This window comes from Macaca thibetana, chromosome 12 (assembly GCF_024542745.1).
Source record: "Macaca thibetana thibetana isolate TM-01 chromosome 12, ASM2454274v1, whole genome shotgun sequence".
Lineage (NCBI taxonomy): Eukaryota > Metazoa > Chordata > Mammalia > Primates > Cercopithecidae > Macaca > Macaca thibetana.
This window is the reverse complement of record NC_065589.1, coordinates 127,633,148-127,654,488: the sequence shown is the minus strand read 5'-3', so window position 1 is coordinate 127,654,488 and position 21,341 is coordinate 127,633,148. Positions and strand designations below refer to the sequence as shown.

General features: G+C 49.0%; 1 protein-coding gene and 1 pseudogene across 1 annotated transcript in view; one reads left to right on the top strand and one right to left on the bottom strand.

Annotated features, from left to right (window-relative positions):
• LOC126932723 (cryptic protein-like) overlaps positions 1-6,748 on the bottom strand; it is a 33,147-nt gene extending 26,399 nt beyond the window's left edge. Inside the window, 1 exon segment of the mRNA XM_050751824.1 lies at positions 6,642-6,748. The gene's annotated coding sequence lies outside the window, so the exon portion shown is untranslated.
• On the top strand, positions 6,325-7,013 carry LOC126932724 (putative uncharacterized protein encoded by LINC00242; annotated as a pseudogene).
• Positions 7,014-21,341: the final 14,328 nt, after the last annotated feature.

Genomic DNA, 21,341 nt, shown 5'->3' with positions numbered 1-21,341 from the left:
TGATTCTAAAGACAGATGCAAAATGATATATTAGCAAGAGAACAGCATTATCTGTTATACAGAAAAACAAAAGATTTGAAAGAATCTGTGTCTATCAACTCCAATCATCCATCCAGTGTGGGACCGAAATACTCCACAGCTGTAAGAAAATGGAATGCTACATGTATTCATATGGGGGATTATCCAATTTATAAGAGCAAAGTGTGATAAAGTGCATGTAATCTGCCACAATTTGTGTAAAACACAGAGAAGATGAAGGTGAGCACTCACATTCCTGTGTGTTTGCATCTGCATCAGGAAGCTCTAGGGATGCACAAGAAGTTAATCATAACTCATGCCCTTAGTGCCACATATAAAGAGTTCCTAGAAATCAATAAGAAAGACTTTGTTACACAGATGAGTGCAATGAAACCAGACAGAGGAGGACATGGACGGAGAACAGACTATACTGAATGCTTTTCATGTTTTTCATTTCTGAGCCATGGGAGTTATCTCCCATACAATAATTTAAAATTAAAAATTAAATTTTAGAGAGTGAAATTATCACTTTTCAAGCATGATTTCTTCAAGATATAGGCTGTTTTGTTCAGTTTATGATGCATCTTTTTTATTTCTATAAATGTAGGGGGTACAGGTGTAATTCTGTTACATGGATATGTTGCACAGTACTGAAGTCTGAGCTGTTAGTGTTCACCCAAAAGATGAGTATTGTACCCATTAAGTAATTTCCCATTGTCCACTCACCTCGCATGCTTACACCCCATCTTTTTATTTAAACAACACTTTCTTTGATGTTTGGGGCCTCAAAGAATAAATACTACTATTTTCCAACTAGACAGACTCCCACTGGCTTCACAGACTAATTATTTTGGCACTAGAGACAACAATTAAAAAGCAAATGTTAAGTGGTTTGTATTTATTAATGGGTTAATTTAACAAGAACAGCATTTTCAAACACTGCAAAGCATATTTTCTACAATAAGATTTTCTATTTTTTCTTTTGCCTTTGTTTCCAGCTTCCTAAGTACAGATTCTGCAAAACTATTTCATAAGCCAGTTCTGTGGAACCCCTTTCTGGCCATTTCCTGAAGCAAATTTCTTTCCTAATCATCCCCACAACACGAAGGCCAGGTTCTGCAAGTAAAAGGGTGGTGAGGCAATTCTGGACTCATTTAAGTGGCAAGCCCAGGAAGTGGAGGCTCGCGCGGTGTGGAAATACTGACCAGATGGAATTAACCACCTTCCCGGAAGCAAGACTGGAGAGCGCTGTGGAGCTTGCCGCAGGTTCTGCTGGATAGGAAAGTGTGTTTCCTCCACCTGCTGTCTGCTTCTGTCCTGTCTTAGCCCAGCAGAGCTGTTTTAACGCAGACATTTGCAGCCTGCCCAGAACTCTCCTGGAACCAGTAAGTCGCCAGTTAGGAAAAAGATCAGCACCGCCCAAACAGAGATGTTGGAAACCTGCATTCATCCCCAGTGGAGGCAGAGGCTCTGAATGCTGAAGCCACAGCTGTGACATGGCCACACTCTGCACATGGCCCCAGGCACTCAGATTTCTGCACCCTCAGGGTGGCTCGCAGGCTCCAGAGCTGGGGTTCAGGCCCTGCTGACCACAGTCAACTGTCCCCTGCTGCCTCAGACCAGGGCCGAATTCCTGGTGTGCATCCCTCCTGCACCCACTCAATGGCTCTGTGGCCTTTGCAAGCACCTGCCTGGCAGGGCTATGGCAATGTGTGGAGTCAGACGATGGTGCCAAGTTGGGAGAGGACTTACAGCGAGACAGTGTAGATAAAGCCTGGGGCCCAGCTCCCCAGCAGCACCTGCTCCTGCACTGTGGCCACTGTGGCCACGTGGCTGCTTCTATTTCCTTGAGCTCCATTGCCATCTTATCCCAGGCAGGGCCCCTTCACCCCCTGCACCTGCCACCATCTGTCCTCGCCCCTGACTCCCAAGCCTCCTATCAGTCTTGCTCTTGGGAGGGAAAGAACCCCTGGCTTGGGGAGCCTCCCGGTCCTGAGGTGGCCACCTGCCAAGGCTCTGGCGTCCCCCATCCTGGGGCTCCTGCCCCACCTCTGAGCTCTCCCTCTCCCTCTCATCCCATTGGCCTCTCCTGGCTGGGGCCTTGCTGTCTGTCACCCCTGAACAGAGCTGATACTGACACCCCAGAACGGCAGGGACCTGGAACTGTTCCACTCACCTGCTTCAACCAGCATCTTGAGGACAGACCTTTACCTGCACTTAGAGCATTTAGTTGAACTGCAGTTTTGATAATCATGTAACTGTGTGCAAATACTAGAGCAGGTGACTGTGGTATGAAAGGGTGAATACTCGGGAAGTGTGTGATTTTTGTCTGAGAAGTTTAGTCAGCAAGCAGCTAATTCATGGCAACATAAAGAAAGTTGATATGAAAACGGCCTTTCCCCTACATCCCTAAGGAGACTGCCAAGAAGACCAGGACATGCTACTACGTATGTTCAAGAAATGATGAAGGGGAGCACTGAGGAGCTAAGATACACGGGTTTAATCTCAGATTCACTTCCGATGCACCGCCCGAGTGTCTAGAGAGGAGAATCTGGACTCCTTCCTGTATCCGTTTTGAGAGGCGTGGCCCCAGTACGAATTTGGGAAGCCTTTGCAGTGGCAAAAGTCATGAAATTAGGTGGCAACACCTTAGGACCGTCAAAAGGGAGGGTTGCCTTGGGAATGAAGGCTTGGTGTGAACAGATTTGGCTTGTTGGGTCTAAAGAACAACAGAGTATTTCTCCCTGGCTCTTGGAATTCAAGGTCCTGAGCTCTTCAATCCTGGGCAATTTCACATTTGCTCATTTCGCACAAGCAGGAGGCAGGGAGAGTTGTTGGGATTCGTGCCAGGCAGAGCCGAGCACATCAGGGGCCCTGGGTAAAAGGGGGTGGGGATAGCGCAGGCACCAAAGGTCTCCGCATGGGGTTGCCAGCTGCCAGTGGACACCAGATGGGAAGGGAAACTGCATGCCCACTGTTTGCCTCTGCCTGTGGGGTGCTGCCCCCACAGTGCCTCTCGGGTGTCTGCAGCCTCACATCTTGTTTCTTCTCACCCCCAATGTGGATCACAGCCGCTGCAAGTCTCCGTAAGCACCACAAGGCCAGCGGCCTCCCCTCGGGCTCATAGGATGCCTGAACCACCAGCCTCATCCTGAACTCCCCTCCATGGACGTGAGCCCCATTAGCTTTTCCCCCATTTAGAGGCAATGGAAGGCCAAACCCCCTTAGAGAAAGAACAAGAAACTGGGGTGAGCTGCCTCATGTGTTGAGATGTAGGAAAGTGAGATTTATTTGCAGAGAAAAGAACCGGGCTCCACTGTCCTGAGGGTGCCTCTGGTCTCTCACAGCTGGATCCCCTCATGTTTCCCAAACCCATGTCCGGATCTCCCCCTCCCCACCCTATCTCTTCACTCCTCGAAAACCAGCTCCCCTAGCTTTGCCCAGATCACACAGCAACACCATATCAGGTAAATCCTTCCTCTTTACAGTAGACACTGAAATTCGCCCTATGTTCCCCACTCCCCTCTTCATCAATGAAAAGGAGCAGCTTGTGGTTTCCAGCACCGGGTGCTTCCTGTCTGCGGCCCCTCCAGGACATGGGCTGTAAAGTTTCTCTTCCTCCAGACGCCTTTGTGCACTGGACTGAACCGACCATCCCGACCTCAGCCCACCTTTTCTCCATCCTGAGCCACAGCACATGTCCCCCAGGAATCTGTGGCTCTGACCACCTCTGACGATTCACTCCCCCGTCAGTCCCCTGGGACCCCTGAGACAGTTCAGCCTGAGCCCCTGGCCTTCCGGGCCTCCCCAGCTGTGTTTCTGGTCATTCCTTTCCTTGAGTGCCTCCACCCTGGATGCCCAGGGCACCACCCTGGCCTCCCCTACACGCTGGCTTGGTTCTTCTCAACCATTGCCATTGGCTTGGTTTCTGTTGTGTTTGGTTTTTAGGGGTCAGACTGCCGAGTGCTGTTCTTCTCCCGGGCTCTGTCCTCCTCTCTCTCCTTGGGTTGCAGCATCCAGGTCTGATCCAACAACTCCACAGCACACAATGTGGCCCAGGCCATGCATGGAGGAAGACAGCAGAGCAGCCACGAGGCTCCCAAACGGAGCCAGGGCCCAGGCCCAGCACACCCTGCCCTCAGTCCCCTGCATCCACTGCCCCTCCTGCACCCGGCACTGGGCAGCGTGGGCTGTGTCAGTGGTGTCCGTCCTCCCTTCTCAATATGTTGTGAGCTCCACTAGGCCAGGACCGGTGCTTGGAAGCTGTGGGACCCTCAGCCTCCCTAGCAGAACGTCTCGCACACAGCGGTGGCTCCATAAAATATTTATTTCCTATCATGTCCATTTGTTTTATAAATTTCATGCAGGCCAGAGAGATTGGAATTATTAATTACTTTAAAAAATAAAAGGATAAAGCAAGACCTGGAAATACAGACCCAGCAGCACTGGAATGCACCAACTAAGGCAGAGAGCTCCCCTGAGACTCCGCGACTGCTGGACCATTTAAGGCAACATCATATCTCAGGCGGAGAGGGAGAGAATCCGCCGGTCTTGGGGCGGGGGGGGGGGGTTTAAGTAGATTTAGTCATGGTCTGGACTTGCCCAATTTTCTATGCTATGCTGTGGGAAGGGACAAGGTCCTAAACTACGCTCACAGGACTTAAATCAAACAAACAACACACACAGGTGGGTGGGAAGGCAGGCAGATGACTCAATTCTGTGCCCACCACCCATGGCCCCTGATGGGCCATGCCTTCTGCTTAGACAGCAGCCTCCTGGACCCCACAGATGGGGGCAGTGGCATAAAGTCAGACCTGCAGCTGAGGCCTGACTCACCGCAATGGCCCTGTCCCCCATCGCCAGTGACAGACCTGTCACTTTCTCACTGATCCTTCATTTTCCTATGCAATGGGGCTAATATTATCTCTTTCTAAGGTTGCTATGAGGATTAATTTTTGAGATAATAGACATTGAGATAACAAACCTGCCAAGTGCTACATCGATGTGATTATCCTGAGATTGAGAGGAAATGTCAATGCGGCACTAGATGGTGGCATGACCGTGAGTGGGAGAGAGAGTGTGGATGTTCCAGATGTCCCCGGATCTCTACCAAACAGAAGATGCAGTGAAAGGACAGCCAGCGTTGCCAGTGTCTCCTTTTCCCCTCAGGGCAATGAATTACGGGTTTTCTGTGCCTTAGTTTTCTTCCTTTCAAATGGAGTTAATAATACTGTCTGTCTCGGGGATATTCACAGACGTGAACAATTAACGATTGCAAAGGCTCATTTGAAAATAAATGAGCTTACTCATAATGGTGGTGCTTGATATTTATAATAATAAGCCTGTGCTGCTGGCTTCACGAACTATATTCATTGGTACAGGGTTTAGTTTTATGACTGGCTTTTTCAAACTTAACATAAAATACTCTTATTTTAAAGTAATCAAATGACCTTCTTGCATTCATCCAGGGTCTTATTTGGAAAAACTTAAGATTTGATCATAGATCTATTTTAAACAGTGCCAAATTAACTGACATTGATGCCATCGTATCTGGGGTCCCTAGGAAATCCAGAAGGGGACAGTGAATGGTAGGAAGACTCGGACTCGGGTCTGCCTGTAACACTCGGAGCCTGCAAGGCAACACAGTTAACTGAGTTGTATTAAAATGACTTGGTGTGGCTATAAACCAAACCACACCCCTCTAGCCGACGCGAAGAGCTTCCGTACAAGCAGTGAACTGAGTTGTATTAAAATGACTTGGTGTGGCTATAAACCAAACCACACCCCTCTAGCCGACGCGAAGAGCTTCCCGTACAAGCAGTGAACTGAGTTGTATTAAAATGACTTGGTGTGGCTATAAACCAAACCTCTAGCCGACGCGAAGAGCTTCCCGTACAAGCCGTGGGTGGGAGGGCTTCTCCTGTCTCCTCTGCAGCAGGCAGACATGGATGACACCGAGGTGTGAATTCAGCCTGCACCTCCTACAGATGAGCTGTTGAAGGCGATGGCCACAGCAAGGCCGCACCAAGTGCTCTTTAAACTCAGCAAACTACCCAAAGAACAGAAAACCAAACAGCGGCATGTTCTCACTCATAGGTGGGAGCTGAACCATGAGATCACTTGGACCCAGAAAGGGGAACATCACACACGGGGGCCTGTTGTGGGGTGGGGGGATGGGGGAGGGAGAGCATTAGGAGATACACCTATTGTAAATGACGAGTTAACAGGTGCAGCACACCAACATGGCACATGTGTACATATGTAACAAACCTGCACGTTGTGCACATGTACCCTAGAACTTAAATTAAAAATTAAAAAAAAAAAATGAGTATTTCTTTAAACAAAGAACCTTCCTGGCATTGCCTCCCGAGGTATGATTAATGAGGCCCGGCACCTCCTTCCTCACTCAGCGATCACTTCTCTGCAGCGCCTTCCCAGACGCAGGTTCCCTCACGGAGGCGGGAAGATTTCAGGCGATGTCTGTTCTTGTCTTTTGTCAACACAGAGAAGGATGGAGACCCCACTGGTCAGGCGAGCTCCGCGGTCCCTGTTCCTCATTTCACCGCCTGGGGAAGCCTGGTCCCCATCGATTCGCCAAGGAACAAGGAAACAACACGTCTTACCTGGATGGTGGGTCCCCCTCACGGTGGCCTTGGATCTGGCTTCAGCCGGAGAGGCAGCGCCTCGCTCACGGCTCCGCCGGTCGCTGCCTTACCCGGGAGCGCCACCCCGTGCCTCGCCAGAGGAAGTGCAAGTACCCCCGCAACACGGGCCGAAAGCCACACTGTGGACCCGCAGCGCAGCTCCAAGAAATCCCAAGTCCATTCACCAGAGGAGCTTCTCCACCAAATCATTGAAAACTGAAACGAGAAATGAGTCTCCACGGGTATCCCCTTGAGTAGGCTGTACGGAAAATGCAACCTGGTCAGCTGCATTTCTGCTGCCAGCCCTCCTCCAGGCAAGCACTGGCCTCGAGAAGGGCAAAGGGCAGGTAGCAGCTCCGACGCAGGCGGCCACGGCGTGGGGTCACAGTTCAGAGGCCTTCTCAGCTGAACCTGAAGTTAGTCTAAGCTCGGGCCCCAGAGTGAGGACACGTGGTGAGGCATCCGATTCCCCATCAGCTCCTTTACCTAAAGCTGTGCAGAGAATCCGAGGCTATGAGTGGAGGTGGGGGAAAGATGTACAGGGGATGCTCTGGTTTCACTCCTGAGATACGAGAACGTCCTCCGAACACACATGCAGATAGCTGGACTTCTAGACAGACGAAATCCAAATCCTTTCTTTCCTCCCAGCATAAGGGAACGATCCAGTAAGAGCTAGTGTTCATCGATGCTACGTGTCCAGAATGGGGTCAGCACCCACCTCACTGTATCCTAACATCTGTCTAATGAGGCAGGGAATGTCACTGTCACACTCTGCAGACGAGGAAGCCAAGCTGTCAGCAGGTCCACATCTTGCCACAAAACCAGTAACCTGTGGTGCTGAGATCGCACACCAGTCGTCCACTGCCACCTCCGTGGCCTCCTTCTCTGGGGTTTGCCTGCCTTCTGATGGCTGCCATGCCTCTATCCCCTCACAGGGACTGGATCTTCCAGTGGTCAGTACTTTTTGGCTGCAAGCAGCAGAGATTCCCTCGAGGGCTTGTTGAAAGCACTCACGTCAACGTGGCCTCAGGAGGGAGCTGAGGCCATGCAGGGCGCTGCAGTTTCTCCTCACACTTTGCATCCCTGGCCTGACTCTTCCTCAACATGTCCTGCTATCTCCACAAGGCGGCCAGCCCAGCCCTGTCCTCCTCACCTTCCAGCCCCAACTGAGCAGCCCTCCCTGCATCATCTCCAGCTGCTGCCCAGGCTGCACGGAGCAGGTGTCCAGCGCCCATCCAGTCACTGTCTAGAGGGCAGAGCAACCAGCTGGGAAGTAACAACACCTGGCCCCGCCCACACGCCCTGCAGTAATGCACTGAAGAGTGCATGGCAGCACATATGTGCCTCATGTGTCCTGCTGTGATGCACCGAGTGGCACATAGCGTTATTGTGTCAATCATGTGTCTTGATGTGATGCACTGGTTCAGACAATATCACGAAGGCAATGTTTCTTTAAAACTGTCAAATTTGAGGAAACAATCTAACAAAAGTCACTTGATGAACATTCTGTAAAGGTGACATAAATATTTCAAAAATGTCTCTGACATCGAAAGAAAAAAACAAAAAGGGAGCTAGTCCAGATTTTAAAACTAAAAGATATAGTAACTAAAAGCAGTTGTGGTGCTTGGATAAAAACAAACAACAGAAGGTATAAACAACATTATTAGACACACTGGGAAAAACTTTATATGGACCATGTATTCGATAACGGTGCTGTGTTATTGTTAAATTTCCTTTGTGTGGTAACTGAAGGGGAATGATTTTGTTCTCAACAGATAATGCTCAAGTATTTGGGGGCAAAATTTCACAATGACTAACTTCCAAAATGGTTCAGTCAAAAGAATGACATATGTGCAATTAAAAGGGGAAAATAAGTGTGACAAAATGCCAACGACAGTTGAATTGTCATGTGGGAACTCACTGGACTATTCTAGAAACATTTCTGTAGCTTTAAAATTATTTAAAACAAATGTTGTGGGGGAAAGAGTATGCATTTAAGGTAGTAAAAATATTCAGGACACACAAAGAGGGGGTGCAAACAGGTAAAACGACAGGGTTTCTGACCTCAGAGAGCTTCCTGAAGCTGTGCACACGCCTGTCAGGAAGGCGGTGGAATGAGCAGAGCTTCGAGGGGCAGGTCATGTCTCTACTGAGTGGAGCAGAGGATGGGGTGTCTGCAAACAGTGAATTTTAAGCCATTTGTTTAGTCCACATTACAGTGAATCTAAATAAGAGTTTGGAAAGCCAGTCACACCGGACTATCTTCACTTCGTTTAACGATAGACACAGGTAGGGACGGGGAACAGACGTCCCAAATGGATTCTCAGCCACATGCTTGGAGACCCAGAGGAGCGAGCACAGGAGATAGCAGCAAGGGCTTGGAACAGGCCAGGCTATTCCATCATTTAATTTAAAAGGGGAGGTGACTCCTGTTCACTCAGGAAAAATCAGGGGCAGGGCAGGTGCCAAAAGTACTGAGGTGATGCATTCTTCTAATATTGTTCAGAACATGTCTTCACATCTCATCAAAACAGCTTACGAAAGCAGAATATTCATCCTGTAGCTAAATTCCATGTTCATGCATTCAGGACCAGGCACAACTACCTTTACTCTCCAATATGGCCTGTCGGATGAACACCTGTGAATTTGAACCAATATTTACTGTTGCTCTTTGAAAAGAAGCATTTTCATCATTGCTTTTGATGGAAAGCAAATTTAGCTAATCTTTCATTTTTTCTTTGCCTCCAGTAATTCTGGTCTGCTCAAGGTATTCAGCCAGCCAGCAGAGATAGAAAATAAAGATCAGGCACAGTGGCTCATACATGTAATCCCAGCACTTTGGGAAGCTAAGGTGGGTAGATCACTTGAAGTAGAAGTTCAAGACCGGTCTGACCAACATGGTGAAACGCCATCTCTACTAAAAATACAAAATTAGCTGGGTGTGATGGCACATGCCTGTAATCCCAGCTACTTGGGAGACTGAGGCACGAGAATCGCCTGAACCCGGGAGGCAGAGGTTGCAGTGAGCCAAGATCGCACCACTGCACTCTAACCTGGGCAACAAGAGCAAAACTCTGTCTCAAAAAAAAAAAAAAAAAAAAAAAAAAGAGAGAGAGAGAGAGAGAAAGGAAGAAAAGAAAAAGCATGGGAGCCTATGAGTTGGAGACTGGAGTGAGGTATGATTGTGTCACTGCACACCAGCCTAGGTGATGAAGGGGAGGGGAGGGGGAGAGAAATGAAAAAAGAGAGAGAAAGAGGAAGAGGAAGAAAGGAAAGAAGGAGAGGAAGAAGGAGAGGAAGGAAGGGGAAGAAAGAAGAAAAAAGGGCAAAAAGAAAAGAACAAGCATGCAGGAGAATTTGAAGTAGCTTTGCCATTGAGTTCTTGGGTTCCCCGAGTCACGCTATACCGTGGACCATCAGCCAGCAGAAATCCGTTCTTGTTACACCTGTGACCCCTGCTAGCAAGATGGTCAATGTGGCGGGATCCCTCAGGAAGGTGAGAACAGAGGACATTTGCCTCTTAAAGGTTAAACTCTAAGTTACTTCAGTTGTGAGCAGAGACATGTAACACTGTTTAAGGAAAAACAACAAATTGCAGCCATATACGTTGTGACTGTAACCTGAATGGACATATACTGCAACTGACCAAGGAAGTGTCCATCAGAAGCAGGATGGGCAACTGGGGAAAGAATACCAAAGGAAGGTGAGGTAGCCCAGCAGCATGGCTGCCCACGTACCTGCAGGGAACAGAGCCACTGCTTAAGACAGCAGAGCCTCCCAGGGACACCAGACCCCAGCCCAGGAGCCTGAGCATCTGCTACTTCAGATGTGGTCTCTTTATTGGAACAAATCAATATAGTCCCAGATCTCTGGTCTGCAGCCACTGATCTGGCAGATGATTTTTCTCTGTACCTACTGATATAGGTTGAGGTTTTGTCTCCTGCAATCTCATGTCCAGAAGCTGTCTTGTTCTCATCTGGCAGGGACAGCAGCAGCCTTGGTGGGAGTGCACCAGGGCTGTGCTACCTCTCCACTTCCTCCATGCAACCTAGAGCTCAGGGCTGCTGGCTGTCTTGCCATTCCACAGGACGCCACCATGGCCCATCACATTAGTGATGTGGACAGGAAACAAGACACCCCACTGTTTTGGTGAAATTATGACCACCTGGGCTGGGATGTAACTCTCGTAAGAATGCACAGGGCTGCTGCTTTGAAGTTTCCGAGGCCCGTGATCTAGGAAGGTATGGATGCACTCTGTGAGGGGGAGGACAGGGTGCTGTGCCCATGTCCACCGGCACTAGAGACGGGCAGGCACTCTGAGTCTCTCTGGAGCTCTGCAAGCAACATCCACCAGGCCACACACGCTACTCTGCTCACTTTCCAATTAACCTACAAACTGCCAGTTCCACATGAGGCCTAGAAAAAGCAAAGCCTCCAGAGCAGGTAGATGTAAAAGCTGGTCTCCCCATCAGGCCGTGGTGGCAATTAGATCCCATGATGCATGGCAGAGTCACAGACAGGCCCAGAGCAAAGACACCTAGGGTTCTGGGACAAAACCACAGCCTCCTCTGCAGATAATTGCTCTTCTGAGAACCAGCTCTCAGCTTGTCCTCTAGGCCCTGATGGACACTGAACATCTATACTTCACCATGGCACAGCTAGTGACAGCTAGCTGGAACTTGAGCAGACCACCAAAGACTGCGTTTTCTGACCTGTCATGTCACCAGGTGAGTCAACTGCAGGAGCATGTCTTCATTACATTCAGGCAAGATGTATATATTTAATAGGTATATAGGTGTACACACACACACAAGCATGCATGCACATGCATGCACATGCACACACACACAGGTTAGGCTTTGGCATGTTCTGGAACACAAGATACACAAGCAAGTGGTTCCGATGCTCTTCGAGCCCACAGCTGCATGGACAGCACCCCTCACCATGCACCTATTGGCCCCACGGGGACTTCCCTAGGACCACTCACCCGAATTAAAAGTTGGATTTGATTTCTGCAAAAGATGCTGACAGCTGACACCACTTGAAGGTGAAAGTTGGCAACGTTCTAACTCATTTGAGTGGCCCTAAAACACAGCAGGGGAGGGGGCCCATGCTCTCAGTAGGCAGGTGGCACGATGGCTGCCTCATGCATGTTAGCCTTTCTCTCCAGCCACCCAGCCTTGCTCAATGTTCTCATCAACAAAGTGGCCATGGAGGCAGTGAAGGATGTTGTCAATGGCTTCAACCACATGGACGTCCTCACTCCAAGGCTAGTCTGGCTAAGGTCCACTGCTAAATGTATAAATCTGCTAATGGGAGACACCAACACAATTCCTAGTATGAAAAACTCAACTGGAAAGAAGAGCCAGCCCCCAAGTACATCGGGCCATGTGTTCTGGGAGGGACAGAGACGCCTCTTGGCCACTGCACCTGGCTCACAGAAGCCTCATCTGCTGCACGAGTTGCTTCCAGTACTGCTTCCAGGAGACCTGTCTGACAGCAGAGCTCAGCAGTGAGGCCTATGACAATCGTGATCCCGGCGCACACCCCACTACCTCGGGGAGCCTCCCAAGCACCAGGCAGTGCTGGCTGTGACAAGGCCCCCCTTGAAGGCTGCTGGGTTGCCCAAGATGTGCCCTGTACTCCGAGCCATCAGTCAACAAGTGGTATGGGTTCTCCCATGGCCGGAAAACACGGGTGGAGGCACACGTGGAACGGGAATGGCTCCTCTCATTATGCCCCCGCACAACTAGCAAGGTTTTAGATTCTCTGCTCACAATTCTGGACTCTGCTGGTTTGGGTGTCTTCATTCCACAGATGCTTCCACAGACGGACACGAGGTGCCCACTGCCCTGCAGGCAGAGGCTGCTACCCAGCCGCACTGGATGCCTTGTGCCAATGAGCCAGAAGAGTTTACTGCTATGGCGAGGGGACTGTTCTCAATTGTCTTGGGGAAATATAGCTCCCACCACAGATTGGGGGGCTGGGAGGAGGGTCTGGAATTTACGGGATTCTCTAGGGAACCTCTTAGTATTCCTAAGTCCAGGGACAAGTCAATGGAAACCTACAGCTACCCAAAACAAGAAAGATTTCTAATGGGAAAGACCTTTCAGGAATGAGGGCTGGGTTAACTCCGCAGGTGAAAAACCACCACCCAGAGAGGCAAAGGAAAGGAACATGGAACAGTGGCAGAAAGGAATTTTCAAACACAAACTTCTGCCAGATCATCAGGTTGCAAAAACAGGGCACGCAGCAGCTCTGTGTGGTCTCCTCACTGCTTTGGTAAGATATACCGGTATCTATGAGCTAACTCTACCAGTCAGTTCTTTCTTTCCCTCTTCCCATCCCAGCACCACCATTAGCAGGATAGTCAACCCTGTAGTCACCCTACATGCAAGTATATCAGAGAAAGGTGTGACGGCTCTATAAAAGAACAGTCCCAGAGTGGGAATACTGACACATGGGATTTGTGCTTTGTGTCTCCACTTTTGGGAAGAGGAAGAACCATCTTCAGTTGCACAAGAGAGAGTTGTATCACATTAGCCAGAAGCATCACGCTTCCCCAGAGGTGTTGTTTACAAGGGGCCGGAGCTGAGCCGGCAGAGGACAAACAGCATGTGTTCAGCTCTGCTGCCACCCATGGCCCCCAGGTCTCCTCACCTGAAGCAGCCTCAGAATGCCAGTCCTTCGATGGCTGCCAGCTGCACCCTGTCAAGGTTTGGAAGGTGGAAAAAGAGAAGCAGTGATTCACGGAGGGTGGGGCAGGGTGGCCCATGCCCAAGCAGACATGAGGTCAGGGTGGCTGCCCAGAGGCTTCCGGAGAGCCCCAGCTTTGCAGCTGCCAATTCAGACAGTGGGGGCTCTCAGGCACCCTCGAGAGCTGCAGCGGCTGCAGGAACCCTCGAGTTAGAGACTTGGGTTCGTCAAGCAGGGCCTGTGAATAGCAGCTTCCCTAATCTTTCCCCCAGCTCTCCCAGACCCTGGGATGTGAAACCCCCACATCTAAAAACAGGGAAGGGCATCTGCTAGTTTTGCCAAACGCTGGCCAGGAGGCCTGCTGTCCAGCACCCATGCCTGCCCACCTCCCCTTTCAGAAGCTGGTCTCCAGCACTGACCTGGGAAGCTTAAATTTATCGGTCCTCTCCTTAGTCCCAGGGCCTCACCCTCCCTGCCCTGAAGGCTAGTCTAGGAGTCAACGTCTCCCGAGGCCTGGCCGGTGAATGCAGGGGAAGGTCCCAGCCACAGCAATCGTTCTCAAGAGTAGGCATGTGGCCAGTAACAATGGAACTACACCTTTCTGAGTAACAGTCGGGTGAAAGTAGCTCCCCCTTCTTCCTCTGGACAGTGTGTTATGGAGAGATGGATCCAAAAACTACAGCAGCCATTTGGTTACCACAAAGGAAGCCAGACTGAGACTCACATTGACCACTCGGAAAGGGTAGATCAGAACACTGCAGAGAAACAGAACCTGGACCCTGGTCAAGCAGACCCTCAACTCCACCTTACCTTTGGGTTTTCAATTTGCACGCTGTTAAAATCTGTTAAAATTAAAGACATCCTGACTTATAGGTTTTCATGAGTACTTTACTTGTGGATTTCTTGGCTGAATGTATTAACATTTGTTTCTTCTCACTAAAAGTCCAAATTTTCAACAAAGCTGTATGTGTAAGATTGATAGTTTCATTCCACTTGTTCTTTTCATAACTGGTGTAAGCCACCAGGTTCTCAGTGTACTGCAAGATTGACTTCACAAACCTATAAAAAATTAATTTCTTTATCCATTCCATTATAAAATGAAACAATGAATTAAATGTCTTCTCTTCATTCTTGGAATTATTCCTCAACTGCACTTGATTTATGTCTGAGGATTCAAGAAAAATAAATCCATATAAAACAAAAATAAGAGACTACAAATTAGAGGAAAGAGAAAAATACTGAAATGTAAATGCTACTGGACACTTGGACAGGCTCCAACAAGAGCACCTTTTCAGACATTCTTCTCCAGCCCGGACATGACGGCCGTCATTCCAGGAAGGAACTTAAGGGTCATCTGCACCAAACTGACACTTAACACATAATAAACACACAATACAAAATAAACACACAACACACAGTCATCCATTGGATACCAAAATCCAAGCATACTCAAGTTCAGCGTGAAAAAATCGGCCCCCTGAACATGCAGGTTTCGCAATGAGATTTTTGTGTTTTGTTTTTTTCCCCACATTGATGTTTGCAACCAAGACCACTGCAATTTCATCCTGTGTTTGCATGGGATACAGAGCCTGCTGATACAGAGGACCAACTGTATTTACTGAAAAAGCTCCCTGGACAAGTGGACCTGGGCAGTGCACCCCTGCATTGTTCAGGGGTCGGCTGCAATGACAAGCAGACCTTTTAACCTGCGTTGTCCAGGGGTCGGCTGCAATGACAAGCAGGCAGCGTGCCCTCCCCCTCCTCACACATCCAGCTTCCATCCCCCACGATGGAGGGGCCGGCTCAGAGGAGACGCGTGCCAGAGACAGCTGTTGCTGTTAAAGAGATTTTACTTAAGATATTTGTCAAAATGTAAACAGCGGGGTCACTCTGACTGATGACAACAAATGTCATCTTTACTTTTTCCACGTTTGCCAGGTAGTTTTCACCAACATTTTATCTTGAAAATATTCAAAGTTAAAGAGAAGCTAAAAGGATAATATAACGAAAAGCCACAGAACACTTTGTCTAGAGGAGGGTTCTCTACTGGGTGATTTTGTCCCCCAGGGGATATCTGGCAATGTCTAGGGCACTTTTGACTGTCATGCGGAGGGTAGGGGTGCCATTGGTATTTTGTGGGTAGAGGCAGGGCTGCTACTGAACATCCTACAATGAGCAGGGCAGTCCTGCACCAGCCCCACAATACCAGCAGTGCCAAGCATGGGGCACACTGAGCTGGAGTCCTCAGCTGCTAACAGTCTGCACATTTGCTCCCCTCACTCTCAGCAGGAGTCTATGCTTCTTTCCACAAGACAACCCAGTTGTATTTTCACTTTCACTGAAATGTGTACTGAGGTGCCTGGCACCTGCAAAACTCTGGCTTAAAACCAACAAGATATCCAGAACTTCCTGGCAGCCAAGGGAGGCTGGAGCCGGAGCTGCACTCATGCCCAGATGACAGCTTGTGTCACCGCTGCCCAGAAGCCTCCTTGGTTTGGAATCTCTGGATGTAAAGTGGGTCACACAAGTGTCACACTACTTCAGACTCCCAGATAGGGATGGTCTTAAAAGTGGACTTCCCGAATTTGAAACTATTAGTTACATACGCGAATTTGGTTTTCGGCTGGGCACAGTGGCTTTTACACCTCTAATCCCAGCACTTTGGGAGGCCAAGGTGGGATGATCCCTGAAGGGCAACACAGTGAGACTTCATCTCTACAAAATCATTCAAAAATTAGCCAGGTACAGTGGCATGGCTGTGTTCCCAGCTACTCAGGGGCCTGAGGTGGGGGGATCACCTGAGCCTGGGAGGTCGATGCTGCAGTGAGCCATGATTATGCCACTGCACTCCAGCCTGGGCAACAGAACAAGACTCTGTCTCCGAAAAACAAACAAACAAACAAAACGTGGTTTTGAGACATTTGGATGTGGGAGTTCTTCTTGCAGGCCAGATGTCAGACCCTTGCCTGAGGCAGCGGTGGGGCCACCAAGGAGATGGTGGCCCTCATGCTGTCCCAGTCTCACTCCTACAGGCTCACCCCCAATCTTTCCCACGATGCAATGCGACTACAGAGAAGTGGGACATACTCACTTTAGGTACTGCTGATACTCATGCGCATTCTTCCCATGAGCAGCATGAACGTTGACCAGCTCCAGCGTAATGAGGAACAAGATCAGGCTGAGCACAGGGGACAGTAGTCTGATACTAAAAACAGATGAAAGTAAATCCAAACGTGAGGAACGTTGGTATTTTCCACCTTCATCAGGAAAAAGATGTTTCACCTCATCAACATCCTTAAGTCCCAGCTTCTCAAAAACTAATTTTCCTAATCCTGAGAGCCCAATGCCTGCTTCCAGCCCCCAGGCCCGGGGCTGGCGGGAGTGCCCAGTGTAGCCCTTGCTCCCGGCCCATCCTGCACGTCCGCATTCCTTGCTCATCAGTCATCGTCTGAGACTCTCAGACATCTGACGGTCTACGTCAGCGCTGCCAGGGGCTCTGCACACTCACGGGGCACCAGGCAGGCCCAGTCTGTGCCCAGCAGCCCCCCTGCTCCCTGCCCTCTGACATCTAGGGAGGGACTCTCACCAGAGGAAAACAAATGGCCTCAATATGAAAGCAGGCTCAATGCCACCAGATTAAAGAAATCCCAACTAAAGTAAGATCTTATTTTTCCCATGAAACTAGTTGAGACATTTAAAAATATTCTGGTTTTGGAGAGTGGTAATAAGAGAATGATCTTGTCTTATAAACTGCTGGTAAGAGTGTAAATTGAGTAGCACCCTTCTGGAGGGGAATCCAGTGATATCTATTTAAAGCTTTAAAAACACAGATACCACTCAACCCAAAAGTTCTAGAAATGTATCCAAAATGGTCATTTTTTAAGGATGTAGCACATTCTAAAATATACACTGTAAGTGAAGGAACCATAATGCTGTTAATCTGCTATTAAGTTAATCTGCTGTTATATTTTAAATCCAAATCCAGTTAATCTGCTGTTATACTTTAAATCCAAATATTCATTTAGGTAGATAGAACCCACATTTCCATAGGCCAAATTACAAACACTATTTAAAATAGTATATAACATCATTTCATTCAACACCGTTTCATCACAACATCAGTGAGAAAAGAAATCGATACACCGTGAGGGCCACGGTCTGTGTGGAGAAGCACATTCTGCATGGGTTTTCTCCCGTCCTCTAGTTTCCTCCCACATCCCAGAGCCGTGCACATTAGGTGAACTGGCACATCTCCATGGTCCCAGAGTGAGTGTGGGTGTGTGACTGGCCCTGCGAAGGAACCACGTCCTGTCCAGGGTGGGTCCTGCCTTGTACCCGGAACTGCCGGGATAGGCTCCAGCCACCCACAACTCTGAATTGGAAGGAGCAGGTTGGAAAATGAGTGAATGAATGAATGAATGAATACAAATTATAAGAACTTGTAAAGTCTACCATCATCATACAAGTGCTCGACGGTGCGTGTCGGTACAAAAGTGCTCAGTGACCCACACATTTGTTCCTGTTGGTGCTGGAGCTGTGGGTGGGGGGAAGGGGGGGGCCTGGGGAGGTCTCACTCTGCAAACATTTACTGTCTCATTTAACCACCACAGGACTGCCGTCACTCACTGCCTCGCCAAACACTGAGTAGTTCTCACTTGTTTCTATTCATCTTTCTTAAATGTCCATAGAGCTCATATGTGTCTCCATGTTTAACACTGTAAGTGCTTTGGGTCTTTCTTTAGAAGTTTGGTAATATTTTTATGACCAGAATCATGCTGTGGGAACTTAACTTTTGTTTCCACTGTACAAGGAAAATAAATCTCAGTACCCCAAACTCACTAAACCAAAGGGAAAAGTCAAGCTGGGAACTGCCTCAGGCAAAACCTGCCTCCCATTTTATTCCTAAATAAGGTGGCTACAAGAGAAAAAAGCTACATACAGACCTCCCTCACAGTTTGTCCACAAGGAAATGCCTCGTGGGCCTCAAGATCTCTACCCGGAAAGACTTCTGCTGAATTTCACCCTGGCAATGCAGTTGCCAGCTGATCTTCCCAGGGGTGGGACAGGGCATCATCCCTCAGCTCACCTGACACAAATACCTATATGGTTGCTTCCTCTGCCCTGTGTAAAATGCAGCTTCACTGAGCCACACTAAGGTGTAAGTCACTATTCCTCTACCCCCATTCACAAGTCAATTATGTATTCACCGAAAGGCTTATGAAAGACTCAAAACAATGCAATCCTTTGTCTCTTGTCCACCTAGAACCTGGAAGGCCCCCACCTTTGTGTTTTCCTGCCTTTCCAGATGGAACCAATGTACACCTCACACCTACTGACTGATGTCTTATGTCTCCTTAAAATGTATAAAAATGTGTAAAAGCAAGCTGCGCCCCAAGTACGCTGTCAGGATCTCCTGAGGCTGTCACAGCACGTCCTTAACCCTGGGAAAGTAAACTTTCTAAAAGGATTGAGACCTGTCTCAGATACGTTGGGTTCATACTATCAGTTGTGAACTCCAAGTATATCAACACCTGTCGATGGGTTCAGTGAGGTGCCTACTGTGTGTGTCTTCAGTGGGGACTGGAACTGCATCTGTGACAACTTCCTGCCCCACAGTGCCCCTCCAGAACAGGAAAGTGAGCACACACCTACTCCATATATGCAGGTAGTTCTGCCACTGGCGAGACTGCAGTGTCCTCGCCACCCACTGCCTGTGTCTCAGCTCCGAGGCAATGGTGACCTGGCCAGACTCGTGGTGACACTACTTGCCGATGCTTTGGAGCACAACCAGCACTTCCAGCACAATCCTGGGGCAGAAGAGGGTAGGAAAGGGTGTGCTGCAGAGCTCACGGAGCAGCTGGGGCCACCTGCAAACAGAGCCAGACTTGGAGCAGGCATTGTGATCCTCACCTGTACCTCACTCTCCTTCTGTACCTGCAAGGCTGCGGCTTTCTGGGAGCCAGGGCTAGCTGCGTATCACTGGTGGGTCTGCAGGGACAACCGTGACATGTGGCAGGTGTTAATTAAATACACTGAATTGTGGCAAACAGAATGTGACATTCACAGCCTCATCAGATGTGCCACGCTTGCACAGAGATTGTCAAAACTGATCTCATAATTCCTCTTGGAGCAGTAACAGTGGGATTCTAAGACTACTTTATAAAATCTAAAACATAGAAAATGTCTAAGTTTGCTATGCTAATCTGCAGAATCAATGTTTCAGCAGTTGTCAGGATGTCCTGGAACTTACGTCTCAGTAGGAAGATGATCCAAGTCCTTTAAAACACAATGATTCTCAGGCACATGGTGATACAGCTCATCCGTCATTTTTGTAATTAAAGAGTGGCTGACATTTGTTTCAGAATTATCTTCTAATCTGAAAAATAGAAAATATTTAAAGATACGTGACAATTAAAATACCCACAGTAGTGCCCATGCGCAATAATGTTTAATGGTTCACTGAGCAGCAACCTGACTGTGAATCTTAGTTTCCCCAAATATAAAATGTAAAAAGCCACCATCACGGGACAGTGGAGAAAGAAACGATGCCCTATGCGAAAAGCAAAGTCCAATGATGACTGATGACGAGACGATGAACCACCTGCATATTCCTCCTGCTGAACAAGTATGTCTGCTGTTGTCTACGATTCCAGAATGCATGCCTCCATCCCCACTTCTCTCCTGAGCTTCAGACCCATCTTTCTTTCTGCCTACTCAGTAGTTCTCATGGACACCATTGTCTACCCACAAAACCTGCCTCTCGTTCCATGTTCAGTCTCCACCAGGGCCCCAGGCCAGCTGGAAGATCGCATTCAGCATCACTTGCAGCTCCTCACAGCCACCAAGGCCCAGAAATTCCTCCTTCCCCTTTTATCTTCCAACAGCCTCGCTAAAGAAGAAATGCTGCTGAAACTAACAGTACCAGACAAGCTTGAGGTCAGCCAGGCCCCAGGATGCCACGTACCTGACTGCTTCCCAAGTGAGTTCTTCGGGGAAAGGCAGCAGAGCCCAAACCCTGATACTCTCCTCACAGCTCAGCACCTGGATGAAATGTTTTATTGCTTTTGTAGATTTCACGGTAACTTCCTAGAAAATCTGTTTTTAGATTGTTATGGATGTTATGTCACTCTCTAGAAAATACGTATCTATAAAATTATTACAAATTCTAAACATTTTAAAACCAGATGGTGGGTGTCAGTTCTTCAGTACAGATGGGGGAAGGCTGGGGAAACTGCCAGGGGATTGGTAGGGAGTGAACGTCGGGGGTGGCTATGACCATATCCACAGGTTCTTTCGACATCTGCCATTGAGAAGGAGGACCCCACCAAATCTGCACGAGCTCTGGTGACTGGCCTGGAACCAGCAGAACACAGCAGGTGTGAAGATGCTGCGTGTTATGCAAAGCCATGTCAGAGGCGCAGGTGCCTCTCCAGTTCAGGCCGCAGTCGGGGTGCAGCCGCTGTCACCTTGACCCCTGCAGGACCCCCATGAGGCCTCTGGCCAACTTCCAGTCTTCTCAGACGCAACATCCACGAAGCCCTGGGGGACCACAGCTGTCCACACCCAGGCCAGGCCACAGAACAGATCCCTCGGCAGATGCTCCCCATTTCTAACCCACTAGCATATGAGCAAGTCAAACGGTGGCTGCTGACACCACGGAGCGTGAGTGGTCTCAACAGCAGGAATAACCGAAGCCCAGGATGCAAAGCTGCCTGAATACCTGTGAGACGCCAGGAGGGGGACAGGAAGTGGTAAGGACCCAAATAGCCACCGTGGGGCGCAGGAGAGGATGGTCTGGAGCCTCAGCAGCTCTGGTTGGAAGACAAAGGCTGCCTTCTTGAAGCTCCTCTTCCTTCCTAAATCTTCCCTCCTCCCTACCTGCCCACCTCTACCTTCCTAAGGGCTTGCGCTTGGAAAGCACGGCAATCCCCACTGGTAAAGCTGGTCTGCGGCGCCAACCAGGAATGGCATCCGACCAGTGCA